The following is a 27,073-nucleotide window of genomic DNA, read 5'->3' on the forward strand; positions in this document are numbered from 1 at the left end:
GGAAATTCCCACAGTGCGAAAGATGCCAATAAAATAATCCTAGTGTTATGATGACACCGAAGGATGCTGTTTGGCCCACTGATTCCATGCTATCTCTCTGTGGAGCAATCTACAGATGTAATCCAGTCGATCCCACTCTAGCCCGTAGACCTGCAATGTTATTTTGTTCGCTTCCGTTCCATCCAGTTTCCTTTTTCTGAAATTGTTCATCGTCCCCCTTCCTCTCCCATCGTAGGCAGGGAATTCCCATTTTGAATATCCCCGTTTTGTTTCCCTCGCCCTCCCCTTCGCAGGCAGTCTTCAGTCGTGCGACTGGAGAAGGTGGGGGCAGACGGGGCGGTGTTTGCCCCAAGTGCTCGCTGGTGAGGTTAGCGCCATAGCTGGTGATGTTGAACAAAGGCCCAGCACTGCCTCAGAATCTCTGAGTCACCTCTGTTAGGAGGAGCGGGGAGAGCTCCATCCCTACCCGCATTCCCCCCTCCACCCCACTATCCAATGTAGCCTTATTTTGTGGAATTTGATCAGTTTATTGACACCGTCCACATTTGCTTGCTGTGAACTTTGATGTGTGTTCAGCCTGGATCACTAACAGACAGCAAACAACAGCACCTTGGTGCTAAATAAGACACCAGCAAACACAAACTGCAAGGAGTCAATATGGAAGAAAGAAAATTTAAAGATTGGTATTTGTATTGTAATTGCAACAAGGGGAGTTTTACTCTTTTTAAAAATCTTTTAAATTCCGACAGTAAAACATTTCAGAATAACCCTTCATCAGCTAGACTCACTTTTGGACGTCTCGAGGTGCTATTTAGGCTAAATAGGCGCTATTTCTTTCCATAATGCTAACCAAGACCGTGAAAGCCAGCAGTCATAGACTCTGCTGCAACTTTGCATTGAGCTTTACCATCAAAGACCCTCACCAGCAGCCATCCCTAGGTGGGGTTGATGTCGGGGACTGATTCAAGTCAGTGTGTTCCGTCAGAAAATGATGGAGTACTTCAGCCAGCAACCCAGATGCTCTGCCGCCCATGAGGTGCCAATTGAGCCATTGGGCAGGGTGGGTGGGGTGGGGGGGGGGGGCGGGGGATATTGATGGCCACTCCACTCGCTTACTTGCTTTCCCAAGGATGCCACACCATTGAGGTGTGCAGTCTGGAATTGGATCAAATTGGATGGCCGGAAGGGATAGAGAGGCTGAGGGAGGTGGCGAGGAAATACTTGGGTTTCTGGAGCCTGGGTGGGGGTCTCTGATCGAAGCAGTGTTGCCTCGCGGATTTCCGACCTGTCGCTGGCTACCCATGAAATAATGGCGGAGATGGGAAATTGGCATTTTAAGGGCCTCAATTCGTATAAGAGCAGGAAGGTCACCCGATGCCTCCCCCACTCCACTTGTAGCGTTGCAGTGGGGACAGGGGTAGGCTGGTCGGGGCAGGATAGGCCGCCATAACATAGAACACACAGTGCAAGAAGGAGGCCATTCGGCCCATCGAGTCTGCACCGACCCACTTAAGCCCTCACTTCCACCCTATCCCCGTAACCCAATAACCCCTCCTAACCTTTTTGGTCACTAAGGGCAATTTATCATGGCCAATCCACCTAACCTGCACGTCTTTGGACTGTGGGAGGAAACCGGAGCACCCAGAGGAAACCCACGCAGACACGGGGAGAACGTGCAGACTCCGCACAGACATTGACCCAAGCCGGGAATCGAACCTGAGACCCTGGTGCTGTGAAGCTACAGTGCTATCCACTTGTGCTACCGTGCTGCCCTCACCGGCCCCTATGTCTGCAAAACCATCCACCTGAGTGCGTAAAATTCTGTCCTCCGTGTGCTCCGGTTTCCTCCTACAAGTCCCGAAAGACGTGCTTGTTAGGTAATGTGGACATTCTGAATTCTCCCTCAGTGTACCCGAACAGGCGTCGGAGTGTGGCGACTGGATTTTCACAGTAGCTTCATTGCAGTGTTAAAGTGAGCCTACTTGTGACAATGAAGATTATTATTATTATAAATGAAACCCCCAGTTAATGCCCATCCCCTGAACAACATTAAATACCCAATTAATATGCATGTTAAAGCTGTCAACACCATGTGGGCAACTGCGACAGCCAGGTGTGTAGGCCTGTAACTTACTCAAGTTTCAGAGTATTGGACCCTTCTGCAATGCGGAGAGCTTTAATAAAACTGTACTGTTAGAAAGCTTCAGTTGGCGAGTTTTGGAAAGGGCTTAAGTACACCGGTAGGCGGAGGGGAACAAAGCAAATACAGTTTGACTACTTTATCTCCACGCTACGGCTACATGTTGTAGGCCTCAGCGTGTGCTCTGCTCAGCTTGTTTCATTTTTAAACAAAGGCTGCGTCAATTTTTAACGCAAGTGCTCTCTGGGAAAGGTTGGCAAGGGAGCACCGCTCAAAACTGGCCCATCATCCTGCCTCTCGCTGGTCTTGTGGGTGAAATGGCACCAGCTGGATAAATATCTCACCTACATGGGTGGGTTTCAGTGATCAATAGAAGCAGAAAGGAATTTCGTTGAACTTTCGGTTTTGCAAGGGCAAACACTGCCACGGACTCGCACACGATTTGCAGCATTAATGTGCCTCAAACGCCAAACAAAAAAAAGGACAGACTTCACAAACACCACTGGCAAAGGGGAAAAAAATGTGTCTGGTTCATCGGGTTGGTGAAAATGAAAATCGCTTATTGTCACAAGTAGGCTTCAAATGAAGTTACTGTGAAAAGCCCCTAGTCGCCACATTCCGGCGCCTGTTCGGGGAGGCTGCTACGGGAATTGAACCGGGCTGCTGGCCTGCCTTGGTCTGCTTTCAAAGCCAGCGATTTAGCCCTGTGCTAAACAGCCCCTGGTGAGCTGCCCAACACTCTCTCGCGATCAGCTTTTATCTCCGTGATTTACAGCAGTAATAACTTCACAACCCCTTGCAAGATACATTCACAAGTGGCACCCAGGTCATTTCTGAGCGCCGGATGACTTTTCAGTTGAATAACTGGTCAGGTTGGCCAAAAGGATCAGTGAATCCGTACCCCAGTTCATTAAAGCTTTGCTCTCATATTAAAACTTTAGGTTGCAAGAAGGCACCTCACCACCACCGTCTCTAGGGCCATTAGGGATGACCAACAAATGCTGGGCTAGCCAATGAAGTCCACGTCCTGTTGGGGGGGAAAAAACAGGAAATTTGCTTGAGGTTCCACCTTGTTAACATATAAGAGAGCAGGGTAGGTGAATCAACTCTGTAGCCCACCAGATCAGCTTTTTCCATGATTACATAAAGCACTATCTAACCATTTAACCAACTGAGGGTAAGTATTGTTTATATGCTCCCTCTCGCCATAGGAGGAATACAACCAGCTTTTTCCTGTTGGATCACCTCAATCAATTGCCAACTCGCTATCCTCCAGTCCTATTGCTGGCCAGGGTGACTTGCATCTGATGGCATGCCCCAATTCGGCAACATGCAGTATGACGTTCTGCAGTAAAGAACTGAATTGACGCCAGCTAAGAGTCCAGGAACTTGGAAGAAATGGTTTTTTGTGTTTCTCTAGATTTTGTGAACTTTGTACAAATTCTGAAGGGCCAATTTTCTTTGTCTCCATTAAACAAAAACACAATTGGTGTTGTAAGACTTCTTACCTGCTGTTGTAAGACTTCTTACTGTGCAAAACTATGGCAGAGGGAACGGAAGCCCTCGTCAGTGAGCAATTACCTGGCCCATGATCTTTCCTCCTGACGCCATTGGTTTTGACGCTTGCAACTCAAAAACAACACCTTGCGTTGACAGATCGCCGTGAGCAGATAAATGTCCCTCAACCCTTCACAGAAACGGTAGTCACTGAAGCAACACCTGTCCAGACGCTGGACAACTTGGTCAGCACACTGTAAAATATTATCCCTTTTGTCAGTCTGCCGGATAGAAAATGATGTAGATGAGAAATCTCATTATCCGAAAAGGTGGCCTGTTTGAACCATCACCAGCCTCCGACAGGACTGAATTCTGAAAGGCTGACGTCCTCAGTGTAATATTCTGCAATATTCTTGAGCCATTAAGGACATATGGGCAAAACGGTAGCACAGTGGTCAGCACTGTTGCATCACAGCACCAGGGTCCCAGGTTCAATTCCCGGCTTGGGTCACCATCTGCGTGGAGTCCGCACGTTCTCCCTCATGTCTGCATGGGTTTTCTCCGGGTGCTCCGGTTTCCTCCCACAAGACCCAAAAAAGACGTGCTTGTTAGGTGAATTGGACATTCTGAATTCTCCCTCGGTGTACCCAAACAGGCGCCGGAGTGTGGTGACTAGGGGCTTTTCACAGTAACTTCATTGCAGTGTTAATGTAAGCCTACTTGTGACACTAATAAGATTATTATAAATATTACAGCTTTCCCAACTGTCGCCTCTGAGAAAGTTTCAAACAAAGGAAGGGCTACTAGATTGGTGCTGTAGACCGTTCTTGATCTTCCACCGTTACCTCCATCCAAGAATTTTCTTTTTACGAATTCACCATAGGCTTGAGCCAACTGTGCAAACTTTGACTGACAAAGTCCCAAAATGTGTTATCCGGGCAAAATTAAGGATGAACTGATGATTCCATTTAGTAAAAATGAATCCTACAGATGCAAGTGGATAAATATTTGAGATTCTCATTTGCTAGTCGGTGGAAGAACTGGGGACGTACATCGTGTGGATATGTGATAGTCTGTACAACCACCCCAATCCCCCCTGCCACAGCCATTTTCCAGCAATCGGAGTTCATAGTTGAGGGGGAAATAAATCCAGGGTTTAGTCTAGTCTCCACAACCACTTGTTACCAATCAATAGATCTGGGAGATGTCTCGAGGCATAATGGGCTGCCGTTCTAATCATTGCCTCTCCACTCATTTTCTCTCATTTTGTTTTGTGGCCTTGGGATTATCCCAGGACCAGTCCCAAAATGGCGGATCTCAGTCCATATCCGGAGCAGAAAGCCTTAAACCCTGGACAATGAATCTCTCATTCTCTCCTGGCAAAATAGCCCCCCATGGTTTGGGAATCCTAGTCTGCCGCATATTATGGGCACAAAATTCCTAAGCCACCGATGGCTGGATCCCCAGAAGGAGTCGGGAATGTTGACGAGTCACTGCTCCAAGGAAGGAGTGTACTCCGATCAATAGGGAGAACAGAGGAAGTCTTTCAGTGAACTAGATGGGGGAAGTGAGGGGAGGAGGGTCAAAGAATGAGCGTGCCTCTGAAAACTGGATGCCGGGTAGGCAGAGCGAACAGTCACGCCCTCGATCACAAGACCCTCGTGGACCTGATTTTCCATTGGCAGCTGGACTCGAGCAACAAGCTCGGAAGTCAGGCCAGACACTGGTCTACTTGTGTAGCCAGGGTGCCCTCGGGTTAACTTCATTAGTGAAGCAGCATCATCAATTTTACTTGAATCGAGCCAAGAGGAGGGCATCATTCGACAGCGCCAAGTATGTTGGGGAAACTGAATCGGGTCAAGGTTACTGAATAAATCAAGCGTTTCGTGAAAAACTATGCAAAGAATTGCATTCACTGGCTCGCCTGTGGAAGTCTAGTTTACATGGAGTGACCCATTTGGACCTTGGAGAAATTCTTTGGGATTTTCTTCGAATTAGTTGCTGCTGTATGTAATTAATTGAGATGGGAATGTTTTGTCTGAAGCAAGCTGTAAAGAAGAATGGAAAGCTTCATTGGCTCGGCATTGTAACAATATTTTATGTAACCCTTCAAGTACTGAATTTTAGTTATTAAAAAAATGATCTGTATTTAAATGCAGCTTTCATCCTATTACACTGCCCATGTTCAGCTTCAGTAAAGCAACACATTCCAAGCTTCATATCTGTTCTGCAGTGCTGTGGTCAAGATGTTATCTGATATTTCTCTTGAGTTACGGTTGCTTCAGGAATGTAGTCATAGTCACTATGGCACAGAAGGAGGCCATTCGGCCCATCGTCAGTGATTTTAGTGACAAAATGACTTAAAGACATTACCGAAATTTAAAAAAATCATTTGGGTGTCGCTGGCACTTGTTGCCCATCCCTAATTGCCCTTTGGAAGGTGGTGGTGAGGTAGCTTCTTGAACTGCTGCAGACCATGTGGCGTAGGTACACCCACAGTGCTGTTAGGAAGGGAGGAGAGTTCCAGGATTTTGACCCAGCGACAGTGAAGGAATGGATATCTATTTCCAAGGCAGTGAGGCTTGGAGTGGAACCTGCAGGTGGTGGTATTCCAATGCTTGTCCTTCTTGGTGACAGATTCATGGGTTTGGAAGGTACTGTCGAAGGAGCCTTGTGAGTCACTGTAGTGCATCTTGTTGGATGGCACGCACTGCTGCCACTGTACAACAGTGGTGGAGAGAGCGAAGCTTTCAAACTTAAATGCTTTTACCCTTCTCTTTTTATTTAATCCTGATCTAATTAAATTTTGGATTGTAGAGGTGATGCTGTAGTGCAGTGGTTAGCACCACTGCCTCACAGCGCTGAGGACCGGGGTTCGATCCCGGCCCTGGGTCACTGTCCGTGTGGAGTTTGCACATTCTCCCCGTGTCTGCTGGGTCTCACCCCCACAACCCAAAGATGTGCAGGGTGGGTGGATTGGCCATACCGTTTTATTAAAACAGTAAAAAATATATATCAGGCCAAACGGTACAAACACTCATTTTGTGTTGGAGAAACAGGGTACCCTCCCCTCAGTACCAACGTAGGATACTCTGATTACTACAACAGTTCACAACATCGTTGTACAAACAAAACGGTACAAGCACTACATTTTGCATTGGAGAGAGAGATACCCTCGCCTCTGTACCAACAGAAAGGGGAAGTAAAAGGGGGGTGGGGATGGAGGGGAAAGGAGGGTGGTGGGGAGGATTGGCCTGTTAAATTGCCCCTCAGTTGGTTTAGCACACTGGGCTAAATAGCTGGCTTTTAAAGACGACCAAGGCAAGCCAGCAGCACGGTTCAATTCCCGTACCAGCCTTCCCGAACAGGCGCCGGAATGTGGCGACTAGGGGCTTTTCACAGTAACTTCATTGAAGCCTACTTGTGCCAATAAGCGATTTTCATTTCATTTCAATTGGGGGAAAAAAATAAATTGGGTACTTGAAATTAATTTTTTTTTACAATTTAATCTTGGATTGTGCCACCCAATGCAGCTATTTTTATCTTCCATTATACCATGAGTGCCCCTTCTGAGGAGAATCGTTTTTGAATTCTTACATTTTCTGAGGCAAATTCAGACTCGACTCCAGTTTATCTATTTCGACATTACACTTTGTCCGTTAATCACTGAGAACAATCACATGGGGAGTGGTAGGATTGGAAGATGAGGGGAAAGGAGGGTGACATGAATGCTCCCTCTTTGGGGGCCCTGAGCTGTACAATTCTCTTGCCCCCATTCTGCATCGCAGAATTGCCCCCCCTAACCTCGTAATTAACTCCACACCAAGGGTTGCAAGTCTATCATTGGGCCTTGTCGGTTTGGGGTGTCAGTCAGCCTAATTGAACTATTTGACGGTACTTTATAGAGATTATACGTTTGGATGGACAAACCGGGATAGGTCATCCGCAAACATCCCGACTCCAACTCACTAAACACCTTGGTGATGTTAATTACAAACCAAGCCATTTCACGGCAAAGTTTTAAAAATAAATATTTTTATTCTCCATTTTCAGATTTTCTTCCAAACGTACACCCCACCAACAAACAGTAAACGGTAACGAATACGATGTCAATCCCCTTATTAACAACAACGATCCCATCCTCCCACCAACCCCCCCAAAAAACGGTCCACCTGACAATATAAGCATCAAATAAAACAAACCCTCCCAAGGAGGAAAAAAAAGGGAAAATAGAAAAAGGAATCCGGAATTGCCCCTGGTCACCATTGACATATATAGTCCCCCCCCCCTAATATTCAACGTCATCCAATCCCCGGAAGAGTACCGTGAATGGCACCCAGGAATTGTAAACACCCCCCCCCCCCGCCCCCAGACTCCTCCCCTCCACTTCCTCTTGTATACTCCTCACCCCCCACCCTCGGTTCCTTCCCCCAACTGTTCACCCTGGCTAGACTCACCAAAAGCGTTTCTACCAAGCTCCGATGGCCACAGCCCCTCCCCCCACCTCACTCCCGTTCACTGGCCGGCTGGAACCGGCCAGCGTGGAGGCCCCCGCCCGGGTCTCCTTCCCCCTTGCCCGGTCCCAGGAAAACCAAGCAATCCCCGTTAGCACACAACCCCAGCATACACACCCAAGCCCCAAAGAACCATCATTGCAAATTAAGTCCCAACTCTTCTCTTGTCCAAATATATACAGCGTCGACTCATTTAGTACATACACCAACACTCAGTGAAAAAATAAAGTTACATGAGGCTACATTGGTACACGACCCGCTCTCAGTCCCATTTCTCAGTTCTGCCACAGTCCTTCTGCCTTCGCAAACTCCTCCGCCGCTTCCGCCGCCCCAAAATAAAAGTCCTTGGATTTGTAGGTCACCCTCAACTTAGTTGGATATACTATGCCACACTGCACCTTGCTGATGTACAGTGCTTCTTCACCCGGCTGAAGGCCGCCCGCCTCCTCGCCAACTCCACCGTAAAGTCTTGGTCTATGCGTATACCAACTCCAGCACACTGCACCACCCGCTTCTGCTTTGCCCAGCACAAGACCTTCTCCTTCACGCTGTACCTACGGAAACACAGTTACTACTCTTGGCGGCTCACTCGCCTTTGGTATAGGCCTCCACGACCGATGAGCCCGATCCAGTTCGTATCGAGAGGGATCGTCCCCCTCTCCCAATAGCTCCGCCAACATCGTGGCAAAATACTCCGTCGGCCTCGGGCCTTCCCCCCCTTTGGGCAGACCCACGATCCTCAGATTCTGCCGCCTGGATCTGATTTCCAGGTCTTCCATTTTGGCTCGCAGACCCTTGCTGGTCTCCGTCACCTTCCGCAACTCCTTCCCCATCGAGGTGAGTTGATCGCTGTGCTGCGATAATACCTCTTCCACTTCCTTCAGCGTCTCACCTTGCTCCCGCACCTCTGCCACTGCGCTCGATACCGCCGCCCTCACCGGGACAATCACCTCCTCCACCAGCACTTTCAATACCGCCCCCATCACCTTCTTCATCGCTTCCATGTGCTTTGTGAACTGTTTTTCAAGTTCCACAACCATCACCTTGGTCATTTCTTCTGCTATGATGTGGAGATACCGGCGTTGGACTGGGGTGAGCACAGTCTTACACCAGGTTAAAGTCCAACAGGTTTGTTTCGATGTCACTAGCTTTCGGAGCGCTGCTCCTTCCTCAGGTTAATGAAGAGGTATGTTCCAGAAACATATATATAGACAAATTCAAAGATGCCAGACAATGCTTGGAATGCGAGCATTAGCAGGTGATTAAATCTTTACAGATCCAGAGATGGGGTAACCCCAGGTTAAAGAGGTGTGAATTGTGTCAAGCCAGGACAGTTGGTAGGATTTCGCAGGCCAGATGGTGGGGGATGAATGTAATGCGACATGAATCCCAGGTCCCGGTTGAGGCCGCACTCGTGTGCGGAACTTGGCTAGAAGCTTCTGCTCGGCGATTCTGCGTTGTCGCGCGTCCTGAAGGCCGCCTTGGAGAACGCTTACCGGAGATCAGAGGCTGAATGCCCTTGACTGCTGAAGTGTTCCCCAACTGGAAGGGAACATTCCTGCCTGGTGATTGTCGCGCGATGTCCGTTCATTCGTTGTCGTAGCGTCTGCATGGTCTCGCCAATGTACCATGCTTCGGGACACCCTTTCCTGCAGCATATGAGGTAGACAACGTTGGCCGAGTTGCACGAGTATGTACTGCGTACCTAGTGGGTGGTGTTCTCACGTGTAATGGTGGTATCCATGTCGATGATCTGGCACGTCTTGCACAGATTGCCATGGCAGGGTTGTGTGGTGTCGTGGTCACTGTTCTGAAGGCTGAGTAGTTTGCTGCAAACAATGGTTTGTTTGAGGTTGCGCGGTTGTTTGAAGTCAAGTAGTAGGGGTGTGGGGATGACCTTGGCAAGATGTTCATCTTCATCGATGACGTGTTGAAGGTTGCGAAGAAGATGTCGTAGTTTCTCCGCTCCAAGAAAGTACTGGACGACGAAGGGTATTTTTCTTCTGAGGAGGTCAGTGCGGTTTTTTGCTGTGGCGCGTTGGAACTGTCGATCGATGAGTCGAGCGTCATATCCCTTTCGTACGAGGGTACCTTTCAACGTCTGTCGATGTCTGTTATGCTCCTCCTCGTCTGAGCAGATCCTGTATATACAGAGAGCTTGTCCATAGGGGATGGCTTCTTTAATGTGTTTAGGGTGGAAGCTGGAGAAGTGGAGCATCGTGAGGTTATCCGTGGGCTTGCGGTAAAGTGAAGTGCTGAGGTGACCGTCCTTGATGGAGACGAGTGTGTCCAAGAATCCAACTGATTTTGGAGAGTAGTCCATGGTGAGTCTGATGGTTGGATGGAACTTATTGATGTCATTGTGTAGTCGTTTCAGTGATTCTTCGCGTGGGTCCAAAGGAAAAAAATGTCATCGATGTATCTGGTGTATAACGTCGGTTGAAGGTCCCGTGCGGTGAGTAGGTCTTGTTCAAACTTGTGCATGAAGATGTTGGCGTATTGGGGTGCGAATTTGGTCCCCATGGCTGTTCCGTGCATCTGGATGAAGAACTTGTTGTCGAAGGTGAAGACGTTGTGATCCAGAATGAAGCGGATGAGTTGCAGAATTACATCTGGAGATTGGCAGTTGTCGGTGTTGAATACTGAGGCTGTTGCAGCAATGCCGTCGTCATGGGGGATGCTGGTGTAGAGTGCTGAGACATCCATTGTGACGAGGAATGTTCCTGGTTCAACTGGTCCATGGGCGCTGAGTTTCTGTAGGAAGTCCGTCGTGTCGCGACAGAAGCTGGGCGTACCTTGTACGATGGGTTTCAAGATGCCCTCGATGTAGCCAGAGAGGTTCTCACACAGGGTCCCATTGCCTGAAACGATAGGACGGCCTGGTGTGTTGGCCTTGTGTATTTTTGGGCGGCAGTAGAGATCTCCAATGCGGGGAGCACGTGGGATGAGAGCACGTAGGGTGCTCTGAAGATCTGGATCCAAGTTCTTGATCAGTCTGTTACATCGGCGGATGTGTTCCTTGGTCGGATCTGTGGGTAACTGTCTGTAGCGTTTCTTCTGCTGTGAGCAATGCGGCCTCCCACGGCAAACTAATGTGGACTGAATCACTTTTGGTGACCTTTGCTATCTGGGACTTAACGCTATAAAATGAAATCTTCATGCTCTAACAAGAATCAGGTTGCAGGGAAGATGATCGCAACTGTGAAAAATGCAGCAGCAACTGTCTGGAAAATTAGTTTTCCAGCCAGGATGAAAACTGGCAAGTTCACATTTACTCTTTTTAAAAAAACAAAATGTTTTTATTAAGGTTTTTCACTATACAAAATAAACAAATCTGTGTAGACCAGATACAATTTACAAAAGCCCAACATTGGAAATAACCCCCCAAAACTCCAACTCCCTAACCTTCCTCTTTCCCCCCCCCCCCCCCGTCCTGTTTCATCTCGTCTTTCTTTTGTTAAATCGAAATGTTTTTATTGGGATACATAGTTTACAAAAGGTGATTGTCATGTATTTACATATGTATATTTCTTCCTCCCCGCCCCCCCCCCCCCCCCCCCCCCCCAACCTTGCCCTCTTCCACCCCTGTCGATTGACCCTGTCCTCCTTTCCCCTACCCTTGTTTAGGTGTACCTTTGGGGTCTTGTTCTAATTGGGGGGGGTGGGGTGGTGTCCGTCCTTCCGTACTGGCCGATTCGACCTTGTCTAGCCCCTATTTTGTCTTGCCCTTCTTTCCTGGCACAAGACCCTGTCTCTGTGGCCATGTTTCAGGCCTCCATTGTCTATTCCGGTTGTTCCCAACACCCGTCCCCCCCCCTCCCCATCTCTCTTCCTGCCCTCCACCCTCCCTCCTTTCTTCCCTCTTCCTGTTCATGTTGGATGTGTTGGGTGTTCTGGATCACAAACAGGTCACCAACACTTGAAGTGCTGCAACTCTATTTTATTATAAGGTTAACTATATTAACATACTTGAACTGTGGGTAAATGCAATACCAGCTTTAACTATTGACCCTTGCCTAGTCCTAACCAGGTGATGCACTCAGCACATGGTGAATGTCTGTGTTGCAGGCTGTGAGTTCTGTGCTCCGAGCTGGCTGCTACTAGAATGAGCGGGGACTCTCCTGTCCCCTGTCTTTATAGTGCGTGTGCTCTCACTGGTGATTGGTTGCGGTGTTGTGTATGCTGATTGGTCCCACTGCATGTCCATCAGTGTGTGTGTGTCTGCACCATAATATACTGGTGTATATTATCCAGATAGCCAAGAATTGGGGTACATTGCATAGGTTAAATTTAACGCGATTGGTGGAACAAATGGAGGAGGACTTCAAGAGATGTGTCATGATATTCAAACACACACATCATGATAGACACACCAACAGACAAATCAGAACACACAACACCACAACCAATGACAGAAAGATATAAAAGCACAGACACGACCCCCGGTGGTCAGTATTAGCTGCAGAGGAGAACCAGGACACATCTATTGCCAAACACACTCAGGGAGACAGCACGTGCAGAGTATCCAGAACAAACTGTATTATAAGAGTTATAATAAAATAGAGTTGTACCACATACAACTGTGTTGGCTCATCTGTGCACCAGAGCACCCAACACCACATGGTACAGGAGTGGATCGATACCTGCCGGCATACCTCAGTGTACACAGACAACCAGCAGTGCCCAGGCATGATGTACGAGCTCCCGGTTCCGCAGGCGCTCCAGTGCCACGGCGACCTCCGCGAAAACTGGCGGCGATTCCGGCAAAATTTCGAATTGTTCCTGGTGGCAGCTGAACTCAAAGACCTGGATGATAGGGAAAAAATTGAATTTCTCCTCACCGTCGCCGGTGCAAGGGCAAGAGAAATATTCAGAAGGTTCAGGTTCTTCAGGAGGCAGCAAAGGTACGATTACCAGGCAGTCCTGGGCAAATTCTCCAAGTACTGTGAAGAATACGCAATCCAATGGGCACTTAAAGGTAAGAAAAGCTGCAGTACTCACCTCGTGGCTGGGATCCCGGAGCCCGAAATCCCGGGCCTGAGAGAAGGCTGGGTCGAGGTCGGCGGCCATCTTGCTAAAGGTATAACGCTAGCACAGTTGCGCGAGAAGTGCGCAGAACCGGAAGTTTCGTTTGCGCATGCGCGAGATGCTGCGCATGTGCAGTCAAGAAAACGGCCATCGGTAAAGGAACAGCGATCTGAGCATGCGCAGTCGCTTCCTACGTGCTACATACCGAGCGTCAGGATGTCAGAGGCCCCAGACTGCACCAATTTAAAAGGGAAATGTCCCAAATCCAATTTAAAAGGGAAACGTCCCAAATCAAAAAAACAAAAATCTGTTAAAGCTGTAAAACAACCTTCCCTCACCTGGAATGACAGCACAGTGCCGCAAATTGACCCAGGAGATGAATTTGACCTCCGAAGAACCCTCCGACAAGCAGTTACCTACGCACAAGCCGATGATTCCGACCTTGAATACTTCGATGACGATTTTTACAGTGTTTCCGGACCTCGCGAGCCCAATGATAGCTCCGTGGTCCTATATGACTATGACTCGGACGAACCTTTCGTGTTGCACATTGGCGGCCCCCACATTGAATCCGACGCAGATGCGGATTCATTTTTCGGATTTGAGGATCTTCAATCCAGCAGATATGACGTTCCAACTTATCAGTACCGGATGATGCTGCAGCCTGACATTAACAGACAGGGAGCGGTGCAAGCACACGGAGAGTGCCCTGCTGCCACACAGAGCGTGGTCCACGTCCCGCTCAACGTTCCCGACTCTATGAAAGAAGACATGCAAGACTCCAGAGTGCAGTCCTCGCATGAACCAGAAGTGACTCCAGTGTCACAAGCTTCCACAGCAAGCTCGTGGACAGACTCCACAATTGCAGAAATGCAAGACTCCAGAGCGCAGTCCTTGCATGGACAAGAAGTGACTCCAGTGTCACAAGCCTCCACAGAGAGCTCGTGGACAGCCTCCACGATAGAAGCAACGCAAGACTCCAGAGCGCAGTCCTTGCACGAACAAGAAGTGACTCCAGTGTCACAAGCCTCCACAGAGAGCTCGTGGACAGCCTCCACGATAGAAGCAACGCAAGACTCCAGAGCGCAGTCCTTGCACAAACAAGAAGTGATTCCAGTGTCACAAGCCTCCACAGAGAGCTCGTGGACGGACTCCACGATGGAAGGAACGCAAGACTCCAGAGCGCAGTCCTTGCAGGAACAAGACCATGAGGGTCTAGCAACCTCTCCTGACCAACCAGCGGCAGACGATGCAAGTCTGCCATGCTCACGTGAACAGCAAGAAGGCTATAACAGCCTACCATGCTCCACTACACAGCAGCATGACCATGACGGTCTCATGCTACAATGAAGGGCACAGCGCTGAAGACTGTTCAAGCCCAACTGAAGACAAGCCAAAGGAATCGCCTCGTCCAAGCCCGAAGAAAAAAGGTTTATGCGCTGACCTTCAGGATCATTGTAGCCGAACAGAGATTAATAATGCTGCACGGCCACAGAAGGATGCTGAGGATTTGCTAACGAAATTAATTGAATGTTTAACTTGCAAGGAGCAGACTGAGAATTGCCAGTGTTTTAGTACGGATCGAAAAAATGGACAAGACATTGATCCTCAGGTAATGGAAATAACACAACCTGAATCATATCTACAGCAGGGACAAATGTCTCCCTTCAACACAATGCCGCAAAATCCCAACTTCGGAGACCAGCAGTTAGTCAGTAATGACTCTTCAAACCTTGAGGGGAACATTAATTGCATTGAACCTATACACACTCCACTGATTATTGAGCAGAACATTGGAGCAAGAATCCTGAGGACACCGACATCGAGTAGCCAGATAACGAATTTAAAACCCACAGCAGTTTCAAGTGAACCAAGTGTGCTTTCCACTAATGGTGAAGATGCAGATAAGGTCGACCCGATTATCCATTGTACCACACTAACCCCAGTGATTAAGCAGTTATGTATGGGGAGTATAATGTGGGCAATTGAGAACAGTAAAAGAGAGACTGTGACCATGCCAGTCCCAGCAAAATCAGACCCAGAGACCATGAAGGCATGTACATTAAACAAAGTTACATATGAGGTACCTGAGAAGAAAAGTGAAACGGAATGTTCTTTGGAAAATGGTACAATGTCGATAGAAACAGTGGATCCTATATTCGAGACCATACATATGGGAGAATTTGGGGGTAATAAACAAGGTTCTGCAATGTCTGGGGGAAGATTTAAAGTTCCAAAGAAGAAAAGCCCAAATGAAGGACAATGGCAAGACAATGACAGTCCACCGACATGGTGTGCACCACCAGATGAAAACTCTGACAATTTACCCAACCCTAGTGAACAGCAAGCTGCTAATGACGATCTATCCACGGGATGTGAGACGAGTGACGACAGCATCCCACTTCCCATGCAAAAGGTGCAAGGTGACAGACCTCGCCTAGTGCGTACCGAGGCACTCGACGATCACGGTGGGACCACTGACGACTGCGGTGGCGGCGCACCGCTTCCACCCTCGATGGCTCGAGCCTCTCCACTGGTTGGTGCATTCCTGCATGTTCCGACTCCAGAAGTGCAGCTTCAGGGAATCTCGGCTGCCTCCAGTGAACCTGTTGGGACTCCGGACGGGGGGCATCGACGGAAGGCAGACCGGACTCCAGATGGGGAGCAGCCAAGCGCCGACTCTGATTTGCGCACGCCAGACCTTGCTCCGGACGGGCGGTGTCGCGGCCTCGGTGATGGCACGCTCAGGGTGACGGCAGATGCCACGGCGACAGGGAATGGATCGCGTGGCAGTCCCACTGGGTCGGCAGTGGCAACCAGCACCGGCGGTCCAAGATGGACACACCAATTCGCGCCATCGCCAGACGTTGATGCGAGCAACAATTCTCTCTCCAAGGCGACATGCTTCGACGTTTCTCTGCGGAGTCGCCCTTCCGGCACAGCAGGTGGCCGGAACCAGCGTACACGGTCTCGGCCAACTTCCACATCTGGCACAGTCATCGCCTTGCATGATATTAGTGATGGTGCTACTTCGATGGCAACGACCCATCGGCTACAAGATGCCGTCCACCACAAACATAAAAAGAAAACAGACTCCACCTTGTTCCTGGCATGCAGGGCGGATGGATTGGTGCGTAGGCGCAATCAGCGGGCTTTGTGCCGCCTTCCACGCTCGCAACTGCACCGTACGCACACGCCGGATCCTCCACTGGTTCCCAAGGATGACTTCGTGGAGATGCCACGGATCATGCCCCTTCCATCGCCACCAGAACCAAACCACAGCCAGGGCACCACTAACAAAGATGTTGAATGTTATATTTGCACGAATGAAAAAACCAAGCACTGCACGAAGTACAACAAATGGTAAAGTAGAGACTTCGGCAACAGCATCGCCTCCAACAGTCCAAGGTGAACCAGTGTGACCCCAAATCTCCACAGCTGAACCGGCTTGAGGACCAGCCCATTCTTGAGGCGGTCACCCATTAGACTGGACTTATAACGCTGTTCATACGTTCAAAAAGTCAAACACTTCTGTATTATAACCTGTTGTTGTTTATTGTTCCAGATATCGTCTGACCGGACCAATGTTCAAGTTTTTTTTTTTCTCTCGCATCCAAGTTTTGTTATGGTACAACCTTGTTAGTGTGACGCACCCGACATCGCCCCATGTAAATAGTTACGTCATAAACACACGCTGTACACAACACACACACACACTCTTAGATGCACTCACGACACAATTATATTTATAACCACGTAGGCACTTATCTTTGTAAAAAGGGGGGATGTCATGATATTCAAACACACACATCATGATAGACACACCAACAGACAAATCAGAACACACAACACCACAACCAATGACAGAAAGATATAAAAGCACAGACACGACCCCCGGTGGTCAGTATTAGCTGCAGAGGAGAACCAGGACACATCTATTGCCAAACACACTCAGGGAGACAGCACGTGCAGAGTATCCAGAACGAACTGTATTATAAGAGTTATAATAAAATAGAGTTGTACCACATACAACTGTGTTGGCTCATCTGTGCACCAGAGCACCCAACACCACAAGATGGGACATGGTATCCCTGTTTGTGGCAGGGAGGGTGCAGGCGGTTAAAATGGTGGTCCTCCCGAGATTCCTCTTTGTGTTTCAGTGCCTCCCGGTGGTGATCACGAAGGCTTTTTTCAAAAGGATTGAGAAGAGTATCATGAGTTTTGTGTGGGCCGGGAAGACCCCGAGAGTGAGGAAGGGATTCTTACAGCGTAGTAGGGATAGGGGGGGGTGCTGGCATTACCGAGCCTAAGTGAGTACTACTGGGCCGCCAATATCTCAATGGTGAGTAAGTGGATGGGAGAAGAGGAGGGAGCGGCGTGGAAGAGATTGGAGAGGGCGTCCTGTAGGGGGACTAGCCTACAAGCTATGGTGACGGCCCCATTGCCGTTCTCACCGAAGAAATACACCACAAGCCCGGTGGTGGTGGCGACTTTGAAAATTTGGGGGCAGTGGAGACTGCATAGGGGAAAGACGGGAGCCTTGGTGGGGTCCCCGATAAGAAATAACTATAGGTTTGCCCCGGGGAGAATGGATGGGGGATTTGGAATATGGTAAAGAGCAGGAGTAACGCATCTGAAAGATCTGTTTGTGGATGGGAAGTTCGCAAGTCTGGGAGCGCTGACCGAGAAATATGGGTTGCCCCAAGGGAATGCATTCCGGTATATGCAACTGAGGGCTTTCTCGAGGCAACAGGTGAGGGAATTCCCGCAGCTCCCGACGCATGAGGTGCAGGACAGAGTGATCTCAAAGACATGGGTGGGGGACGGTAAGGTGTCAGATATATATAGGGAAATGAGGGACGAGATTATGGTAGATGAACTGAAAGGGAAATGGGAAGAAGAGCTGGGGGAGGAGATTGAGGAGGGGCTGTGGGCGGATGCCCTAAGTAGGGTAAACTCATCGTTCTCGTGTGCCAGGCTAAGCCTGATTCAATTTAAGGTGTTACACAGGGCGCATATGACTGGAGCACGGCTCAGTAAATTTTTTGGGGTAGAGGATAGGTGTGCGAGATGCTCGAGAAGCCCAGCGAATCACACCCACATGTTCTGGTCATGTCCGGCACTACAGGGGTTCTGGGTGGGGGTGACAAAGGTGCTTTCGAAAGTAGTGGGGGTCCAGGTCGAACCAAGCTGGGGGTTGGCTATATTTGGGGTTACACAAGAGCCGGGAGTGCAGGAGGCGAGAGAGGCCGATGTTTTGGCCTTTGCGTCCCTAGTAGCCCGGCGCAGGATACTGTTGATGTGGAAGGAAGCCAAGCCCCCGGGGGTGGAGACCTGGATAAATGACATGGCAGGGTTTATAAAGCTGGAACGGATTAAGTTCGTCCTAAGGGGATCGGCTCAAGGGTTCACCAGGCGGTGGCAACCATTCGTCGAATACCTCACAGAAAGATAGAGGGAATGGAAAAGAAGAAGGCAGCAGCCCCGGGGGGGGGGGGGGGGGGGGGAGAGGAACCAGAAGGACTCTCAGGGTTGTTAATATATATGTATAATATGTATAGGTCGTTGCTATAAATAATTGTATATTGGACTGTTAAATCATATTTTTGGAGCGTGTTTATCTGAGACAAGGCAGTTGCCATTTAGTTTTAGTTTTAGTTTTTGTTATATATTATTTATGCTTTGTTTATAAAACAGGTCATTGTTACTTATACTGTTATATTATTGTGTAAAGGATACACAATGTACTGTGATGGTTGACCAAAAATTTTCAATAAAATCAACAGAACTGTGGAAATCCAGAGTGCAGGGGCTCGTTTCTAGCAGAATAGAATTCAAAAGCCGAGCAGTTATGTTAAATTTATACGGAACAGTGGGCTGGGATTATCAGGCCCTGCCGTGGTGGGACCCGCTGATGTGTTGGGTGTTCTGGATCACATACAGGTCACCAACACTTGAAGTAGTGCAACACTATTTTATTAAAAGGTTAACTATTTAAACATACTTGAACTGTGGGTAAATACAATACCAGTTTTAACTAAAGACCTTTGCCTTGTCCTAACCAGTCGATGCACTCAGCACATGGTGAATGTCTGTGTTGCAGGCTGTGAGCTCTGTGCTCCGAGCTAGCTGCTACTCGAATGAGCGGGAACTCTGATGCCCCGTGTATTTATTGTGCATGTGCTCTCACTGGTGATTGGCTGCGGTGTTCTTTATGTTGATTGGTCCCACTGTATGTCGGCACCATGATATACTGGTGTATATTATGACACCCGCCACGGGAGATCTGGCGGCCCAGCCAGAGGTCCATTGGTTTATGGTGGGACCAAAAGATCCCGGCGATAGGCGGAGCCGGACAACCCCACCCTTGATCAGGCTACAATTTTCACACTCTGCGTGGTTATGGATGTTGTGGTCTCGATACTACAAAACAGCCGCTGAAGCACTGGAGAGGGTACTCCAGTGCAGTGTGGGGGTGGGGGTGGTTGTGGACTGGTGCTACACTGTTGGAGATGCCACCCAATGGATGAGACACTAATCCAGGTTCCATCTGCTCTCAGTTAATGCCTTTATATTTGAAACAAAGGGCAGGTCTCCCAATGTTGGCCCAACAGAACTGAATAAGAATAGGTTACATATGGGCATTATCCCATTGCAGTTAGTGGGATCTTACATACATCGTAGATAGGAGCAGGAGGAGGCCTTTTGGCCCTTCGAGCCTGCTCCGCCATTCATCACGATCATGGCTGATCATCCAACTCAATAGCCTAATCCTGCTTTCTCCCCATAACCTTTGACCCCATTCGCCCCAAGTGCTATATCTAGCCGCCTCTTGAATATATTCAATGTTTTAGCATCAACTACTTCCTGAATTCCACAGACTTGCCACACTTTGGGTGAAGAAATGTCTCTTCATCTCAGTCCGAAATGGTTTATCCTGAATCCTCAGACTGTGACCCCTGGTTCTGGACACACCCACCATCGGGAACATCTTCCCTGCATCTACCCTGTCTAGTCCTGTTAGAATTTTATAAGTCTCTATGAGATCCCCCCTCATTCTTCTGGACTCCAGTGAGAACAATCCTAACCTAGTCAATCTCTCCTCGTATGACAGTCCCGTCGTCCCTGGAATCAGTCTGGTAAACCTTCGCTGCAGTCCCTCGAGAGCAGGAACATCCTTCCTCAGAAAAGGAGACCAAACTGCACACACTATTCTAGGTGTGGCCTCACCAAGGCCCCTGTATAATTGAAACAACACATCCCTGCTCCTGTACTCGAAACCTCTCTCAATGAAGGCCAACATACCATTAGCCTTCTTTACCGCCTGCTGCACCTGCATGCTTACCTTCATCGAATGGTGCACAAGGACACCCAGGTCCCGCTGCACACTCCCCTCTCCCAATTTACAACCGTTCAGGCAGTAATCTGCCTTCCTGTTTTTGCTTCCAAAGTGAATAAACACTTACCCAAATTATACTGCATCTGCCATTGATTTGCCCACTCGCCCAACCTGTCCAGATCATGCTGTGGGATCTCTGCAACGGGAGGGCTGGCCTTAGGGGAAAAAGAAAGGGAGAAAGATTCTGAGAGAGTGGAAATGATGAAGAAAGAGGAACAGAGAGGAACGATGAGAGCGAGAAATGGAAGATAAAATGCTGTTTGTTTTAAATATACGAGAGCGAACACAGATATTGAAATTTTGTTTTGAGGAACCGAAGGCTCTATTATCACTGAGAGTCTTCCCAACGTGACTCGGATTCCGGTAATAGAATCAAAGTGTTTTTTTAAATCCATGAGATATGGGCATTGTCCATCCAGAATTGTCCAGAGGAAAGTGGTGACCATCCACCTTCTTGAACTGTCACGGTTTCGAACACAATAATTCTTATTCTTTCCTGTATCAGTTTGATAAAACGGCAAGTCTTGCTGGGTCATTTCAGAGGGGGCAGTTAGAGTCAACCCCATTGCTGTGGGTCTGAAGTCATACATAGGCCAGACTGGGGAAGAGGCAGATTTCCTTCCCTAAAGGCCCTGAGTCAACTAGATGGATTTTTACGACCAAGCCAGTAGTTTCATTGCCACGACGCCAATACTGGCTTCCCAATTAATTTAATTAATTTAATTTAAATTCTCCCAGCTGTCATGGTGGGATCGAACTCTTGTCCCTGGAGTGTTATTCCAGGCTTCTGGAACAGTTGAGTAACATTATCACTGCACTACTAATACTGTGTTACTCAAGCTATGGTTTCAGAGATTTATGTAATTGCATATAGTGGCGAAGTAGCTGATTTTGGGTTATGTATAGGACGGTGAATCTTTCGCTGAATGCTGCTCGGTCAATAGTTCATTTCCCAGGATGTTTAATGTTCATCCCCGGATATTAAGAGACTTGGGACATGAATAGCTCAGTTTTGTGCCAGAACCCAGTGATTTATTTATGCAACAATTAAACAATTAAGCAAAAATATTGTGGGTAAATTTAACCTAATACTTATGGAAAGCCATGAGAACACCAGCTTCACACTTTGTCCACTTCTGGGCTTCAGTGATTTAAGAGAGGAAGGTCGGGGGTGTAAAACCAGCGTTGCGCCCAATCACCTCCTTATTCCAGCGAGTGAGCTCAGTTAGAATCATCCCTAGAACGGCTGAGATTTTCTTTTGCAAGAGAAGCTAAGAAGGATGAAAGGACGGCACGGTGGTTAGCACTGCTGCCTCACCGTGTCAGGGATCCGGGTTCCATTTTGGCCTTGTCTCGGCGGAGTTTGCACGTTCTCCCCGTGTCGGCGTGGGTTTCCTAAGGGTGCTCCAGTTCCCTCCCACAGTCCAAAGATGTGCAGGTTAGGTGGGGTTACGGGGATAGGGCAGGGGATGAGGTCTGGGTGGGGTGCTCTTTTGGAGGGCCGGTTCAGACTCGATGGCAAGCACTTGAAACCTTGTAATCTTGCGTAAATAAACATTGTGAAATTGTTGGAAGAGATCATAGAGCCAGCACTGTCAAGCAAGTAATGTTTTCTCTGGGGCTCAGCTGTTTCAAAAGTTTAATGGATGGACTCTGAGTCATGTCTCATTTTGTATTCTTGGCTGAGAGCCCAGACATCCATTAAAATACTAAAACACCTGAACCCCAAGAACAAACGTTTGATTTTAAAAAGGCTTGTTTTACATATCCAATGGCACTATAGTGTTTATTACCGCTAGACAGTGCATGGTGGGTTAATGGACATGGAAGAACCACATCTTGGCATGGGGCCAGTGGGCAGTAGGGGCCAAACTATTTTTTTGAGGATGACATACCTTGGAATGGGGGAATGGAGGGTCAAAGGGGATGGTTGGGGGCCTTACCTTGGAATGGGGACAGGAGGGGCCAAAGGGGTTGGGTAGGGTGGGGGGGGGGGGGGAGCACATGGGCATGGGGGTGGGCATGAGAAAGATCTTGTGAACTTTCCTTTCAAAAGAGTCCCTCGTACTCACTATGATACATGTCACCTCTTTGAGGTGCTGTGAACCACCACTCATTGAAAGGCTGGACCGGCTTGGCTCTATAAGAATTGCAGAGGACTCAGCGATGCCAGCCAGGTCCGGAGTGCAGGATGCGGGCCAGTGACCTGAGCTAGCCGGCACCCTTAAAAAGGCACTTCCGAAAATTGAAACCCCGGGAACGGGGTTGGGAATCCTGGAATCTGGTCCCGGCCATCATTTTTAAAAGGGCTACTGAGTCATCGGGGCAAATGCAGGCCATTGATTTCTTGCCCCGAGTACAATACTATAAGTGCCAGTACCTTGCTCGGGCATCCTTGATTGATGTGTGAACTTTGGCAGTGAGTTTTACGGCAGCTCGTTCAGCCAAGGGAGGCATCCAGTGAGATTCGATCCGAAGCTGTCGGTCCAGAACGAGAGGCCCCGGTTTCCCCTTCCCATGAACCCGTACTGCGAAGCGGCTGTGATCAGCAGAGGTCAAAGGTCCGACCCAGAACCCCCCAGGGCCGTGTGGGCTCGGCTGCTCCACCAATGGGAGCGTTCAGTCTTTGAGGGAGCGTGGTCTCGCTTTGTAACAGTAACATTTGAGAAGAAAAGAAAATGATCAGAATATGGTGCGATCTGTGGGTGAGATTGTGGTGTAGGCTGATGTTCCTTTGCCCTTTTGTTTCTTCTGAATAAAAGACGCAGCCAGCATTTTCTGCTTGGAACAGGATATTCAAAGTACTTGGTTTTACTGTGTGGAAGTGGTTGGTGCATTGGAATCATGCAGGAACGTTTTATCTGGGGAATACAGTGTATCATGCGTGTACTTATTATTGAGCACCTTATCAAAGTAGTCCCAACAACAAAATGCAGACAAAACAATTCATTTGATTTCATGTTTTCTTTTTTAAATGGGGAACAGCAGGATTCTAAACTCCAGGGTCACTTGTTTCATTATTTCACTGTCAGAGCCTGGGGGGGGGGGGGGGGGGGGGGGGGGGGCGGAGGGGAAGGGGGACGGTTTAGCCTGGCAAAAGACGGTGAAGGACAGAATTCTTGCGATTGAGCACATTCACGAATGGCTTGACCCTCGGCCAGTCGCCATAGAGACGGCAGATGGAGGGAATCTGGGGTCGTGGCTTCCTGTAGGGAATCAGGCCATCCCGGTCGGCCCATATTTTTTTTTTTTCACGGAAAAACTTTCTGAATTCCCTAATGTCACAATCCCCTCCCTCGAGCGCAGTCTGCTTTTGCCGGATTGGCTCAGCGACAGCAGTCAGCAACGATGTGGTGTTAAAACAGACCGGTCTTAATATTCCGATGCCTGAGGTGGGTGTGACAGGAATTCGGACAACCCAGAAAATGATTCCTGGCAAGGGGATTTTTAAAAATTCTTTCATGTTATGTGGGCATCAGTGGCAAGGCCAGCATTTATTACCCATCCCCTTGAACTGAATAGCAGTTAAGACTCAACCACATTGCTGTGGATCTGGAACCACGTGTAGGCCGGACCGGGCGAGGACAGCAGATTTCCTTCCCTAAAGGACATTAGCGAACCGGATGGATCTTTATAACAATCAATGGTGATGGTCACCATTACGGAGACTAGTTTTCTATTCCTGATTTTATTCGTTGAAATTAAATTTCACCAACTGCCCTGGTGGGATTTGAACCCATGTCCCCATGGACGCGCTGACACAGTGGTTAGCACTGTTGCCTCACAGCGGCAGGGACCCGGGGTCGATTCTGAGCTTGGGCGACTGTCTGTGTGGAGTTTGCATGGGTTTCCTCCGGGTGCTCCGGTTTCCTCCCACAGTCCAAAGATGTGCCGGTTAGGTGGATTGGCCGTGCTAAATTGCCACTTAGATATTGAGGTGAGGTGGGGTTACGGGGATAGAGCGGGGAAGTGGGCTTGGGTAGGGTGCTCTGTCGGAGTGCCAGTGCAGACTCGATTGGCCGAAAGGCTGCCTTCTGCACTGTAGGGATTCCATGGTTCATTATCCTGGGCCTCTGGTTTACTCGTCCAGAGGAATCCCTGGAATGTTCATGGCTGGGGAATGAGGTTGAAGGTGGTGCGGAGGTTGCGGTGGAGGAAAGGCCCAGAGTAGAGGGGCCCAAAAATATCCACCTTTGGATGGAAGGAGCACACATTATGGGCGCGATTCTCCGCTCCCGCGCCGGTTTGGAGAATCGCCTGGCGCGCCATCTTTCCCCGCGACGCCGGTCCGACGCCCTCCCGCGATGCACCCAAGCGGTGGGAACAGCCCCGTCGAGTTCCGCGCAGCGCAGGCTGGAGAAGCGCCCGCGACACCCAAAATGGCGATTCTCCGCTACACCCGCTATTCTCCGGCCCGGATGGGCCGAGCGGCCTGCCCAAAGCAATGGCTTCCGCCGGCACCATCCACACCGGGTTGCTGCCGGCGGGAACAGCGCGGGAACACTGGGCGGGGGGGTGGCCTGTGGGCGGGCGAGAGGGGTTTGTTCACCGGGGTTGCACTCAAAAGGGGTCTGGCCCGCGATCGGTGCCTTTCCTCCGCCGCCCCGCAAGATCCATCTGACATCTTCTTGGGGGGCGACCGCGGGGAGGACGGCAACCGCGCACGCGGCGCTGCTTTTATGCGGCGCCAATGCCTGGCGCGCGCTGACGACGCTGCTTTAGCGACACGACCCCCCCCCCCCCGCCCGAGTTTCTCGCGGCCCCGATCCTAGCCCATTTTCGGGTCCTGAATCGGTCGAGATCGGGGCCGTTTCGCGCCGTCGTGAACCTCGATGGCGTTCACGACGGCGTGGGCACTTAGTCGCGGGAGCGGAGAATCGCGCCTAGCCTGCAAGGAACCTTACAAAAATATAACCTTACCGAGACCCATCCTTACTTACCCTCGGCTCCCAGGCTGGATGTGATTTGCCCACTTGAGAGTAAAAATTGCGTCAGGCTATGAATTATGTCATTCGGCCCCTTAGTGTTCTGATAACTCGGGAGGCGCAAGACAGCTAGTGACGGCAGCTTTCAAACTCCCTAAAGTTAAAACCCTGGGACCACTACAGTAAGAGGCCAGCCCTCTGGCGTGTCAATCTGACGTTGAATTGCCCATGTTGGTATAGCCCTTGGCATGGGGGGTGGGGGGGAGGGGGGGGGTGCAAAATGCCAAAGGGTATTGAACTCCCTAACATTGATTGTAAAGCTCTAAAGTACAGTTACTGACAAACGACGGATAAAACCATCAGAAACGGATACTTTGTTATGTTTAGATGGAAAGCGACTCTCGGCAACAGTAATAATCTGATAAAAGAGCAATAATGGGTTCGGTCTAATCTGTTGTCTTCCTGGTAATCGGTTGTGAAGGCTGACGGGCTGATACAACTTCGGGTCTTGACCTGTCAGTCTTCAGTCTTGGGAACATATCCCTTTTTCGTTAATCGTTCTTGAGCTAAATTAAGCCATTGTCATCCCATCGATCTATTCAATAATTGCTAGATTCCATTGGAAGGAAAGGTGCAAAATTTAGAGGGAATTTGCAGTAGATGAATCCCTTAGGCAGTCCCTCAGGAACGAGGATGTTTTGCTCTCATTCTGGTTGACGGTTTCCAAGATGGCTGACACAATCTGCAGACTCTGCCAAGTGTGAGGCAGGTGCTGCTTGAATAACTCGGTAGTTGAGGTGTTTTAAGGTTTGTTCCCTCCCACAATGTCGTCTCTGCACTTTCCAGATGAAGTCTCTTCTCCTGTTCAGCTCCTTCCCGAATAAACCTTCTCCATTTTGGTGGGTCACGAGCCAGGCGGACCTCCATGAGTCTCTGAGGTTGAGTTGACCACTGCGGGGATGTTTTTGGGGACTGCCCCCTAAACCGTGACCTCCGCCTGGGGTTTGAGGCCCATGAGCATATATAAATGGCTACTTCACAGTATGGACTTGCATAGAATTCCTCCAATGCAGAAGGAGGCTGATGCGACCATCAATTCACTCGAAGACACGTGGAGAAGTAAACCGTGGTTTTAATCAGCTTAGAACTGAGCCCGCCTGTGACCGGTACAACACTGAAGGCGGCCCCGCAGGTCGGCAGCTCTTATACTTCCTGTAAAGGGGGTGGAGCCATGAGCGGAGCCCGTACATGCCCCAACACATCCCCTGTGGGTGAAGCCACACAATGGCCCATAGGTAGAGCCCACAGGGTTAATAAATAACCTAACACAGTGCACTGGTGAATTATCAGTAATTATACATTCACCACAGAGGCCTTTCGGAATAGTGAGTGTGCACGACCCTCCGAAAGAACACCCTACCTTGGTCCAATTTCCCGCCCTATCCCCGTAACTCCACTTAACCACGGGGAACTTTAGCATGGCCAATTCACCTAACCTGTGGAAGGAAACCGGAGGAAACCCGCACAGACGCAGGGAGAATGTGCAGACTCAACAAGCACAGTCACCCAA

At 49.3% G+C, this 27,073-nt stretch overlaps 1 protein-coding gene and 1 long non-coding RNA gene across 4 annotated transcripts in view; one reads left to right on the forward strand and one right to left on the reverse strand.

Annotated features, from left to right (window-relative positions):
- LOC140403619 (uncharacterized) overlaps positions 1 to 23,122 on the reverse strand; it is a 64,431-nt gene extending 41,309 nt beyond the window's left edge. The window contains exons 1-2 of the long non-coding RNA XR_011938367.1: positions 22,959 to 23,122; positions 20,646 to 20,733 (exon numbers count right to left, since the gene is read on the reverse strand). This is a non-coding gene — a long non-coding RNA (uncharacterized lncRNA). The remainder of the gene's footprint in view (positions 1 to 20,645; positions 20,734 to 22,958) is intronic.
- arhgap22a (Rho GTPase activating protein 22a) overlaps positions 1 to 27,073 on the forward strand; it is a 385,586-nt gene that overhangs the window by 140,484 nt on the left and 218,029 nt on the right. The window lies entirely within an intron of this gene.

The sequence above is a fragment of the Scyliorhinus torazame genome, chromosome 28, assembly GCF_047496885.1.
Source record: "Scyliorhinus torazame isolate Kashiwa2021f chromosome 28, sScyTor2.1, whole genome shotgun sequence".
Taxonomy (NCBI): Eukaryota; Metazoa; Chordata; class Chondrichthyes; order Carcharhiniformes; family Scyliorhinidae; genus Scyliorhinus; species Scyliorhinus torazame.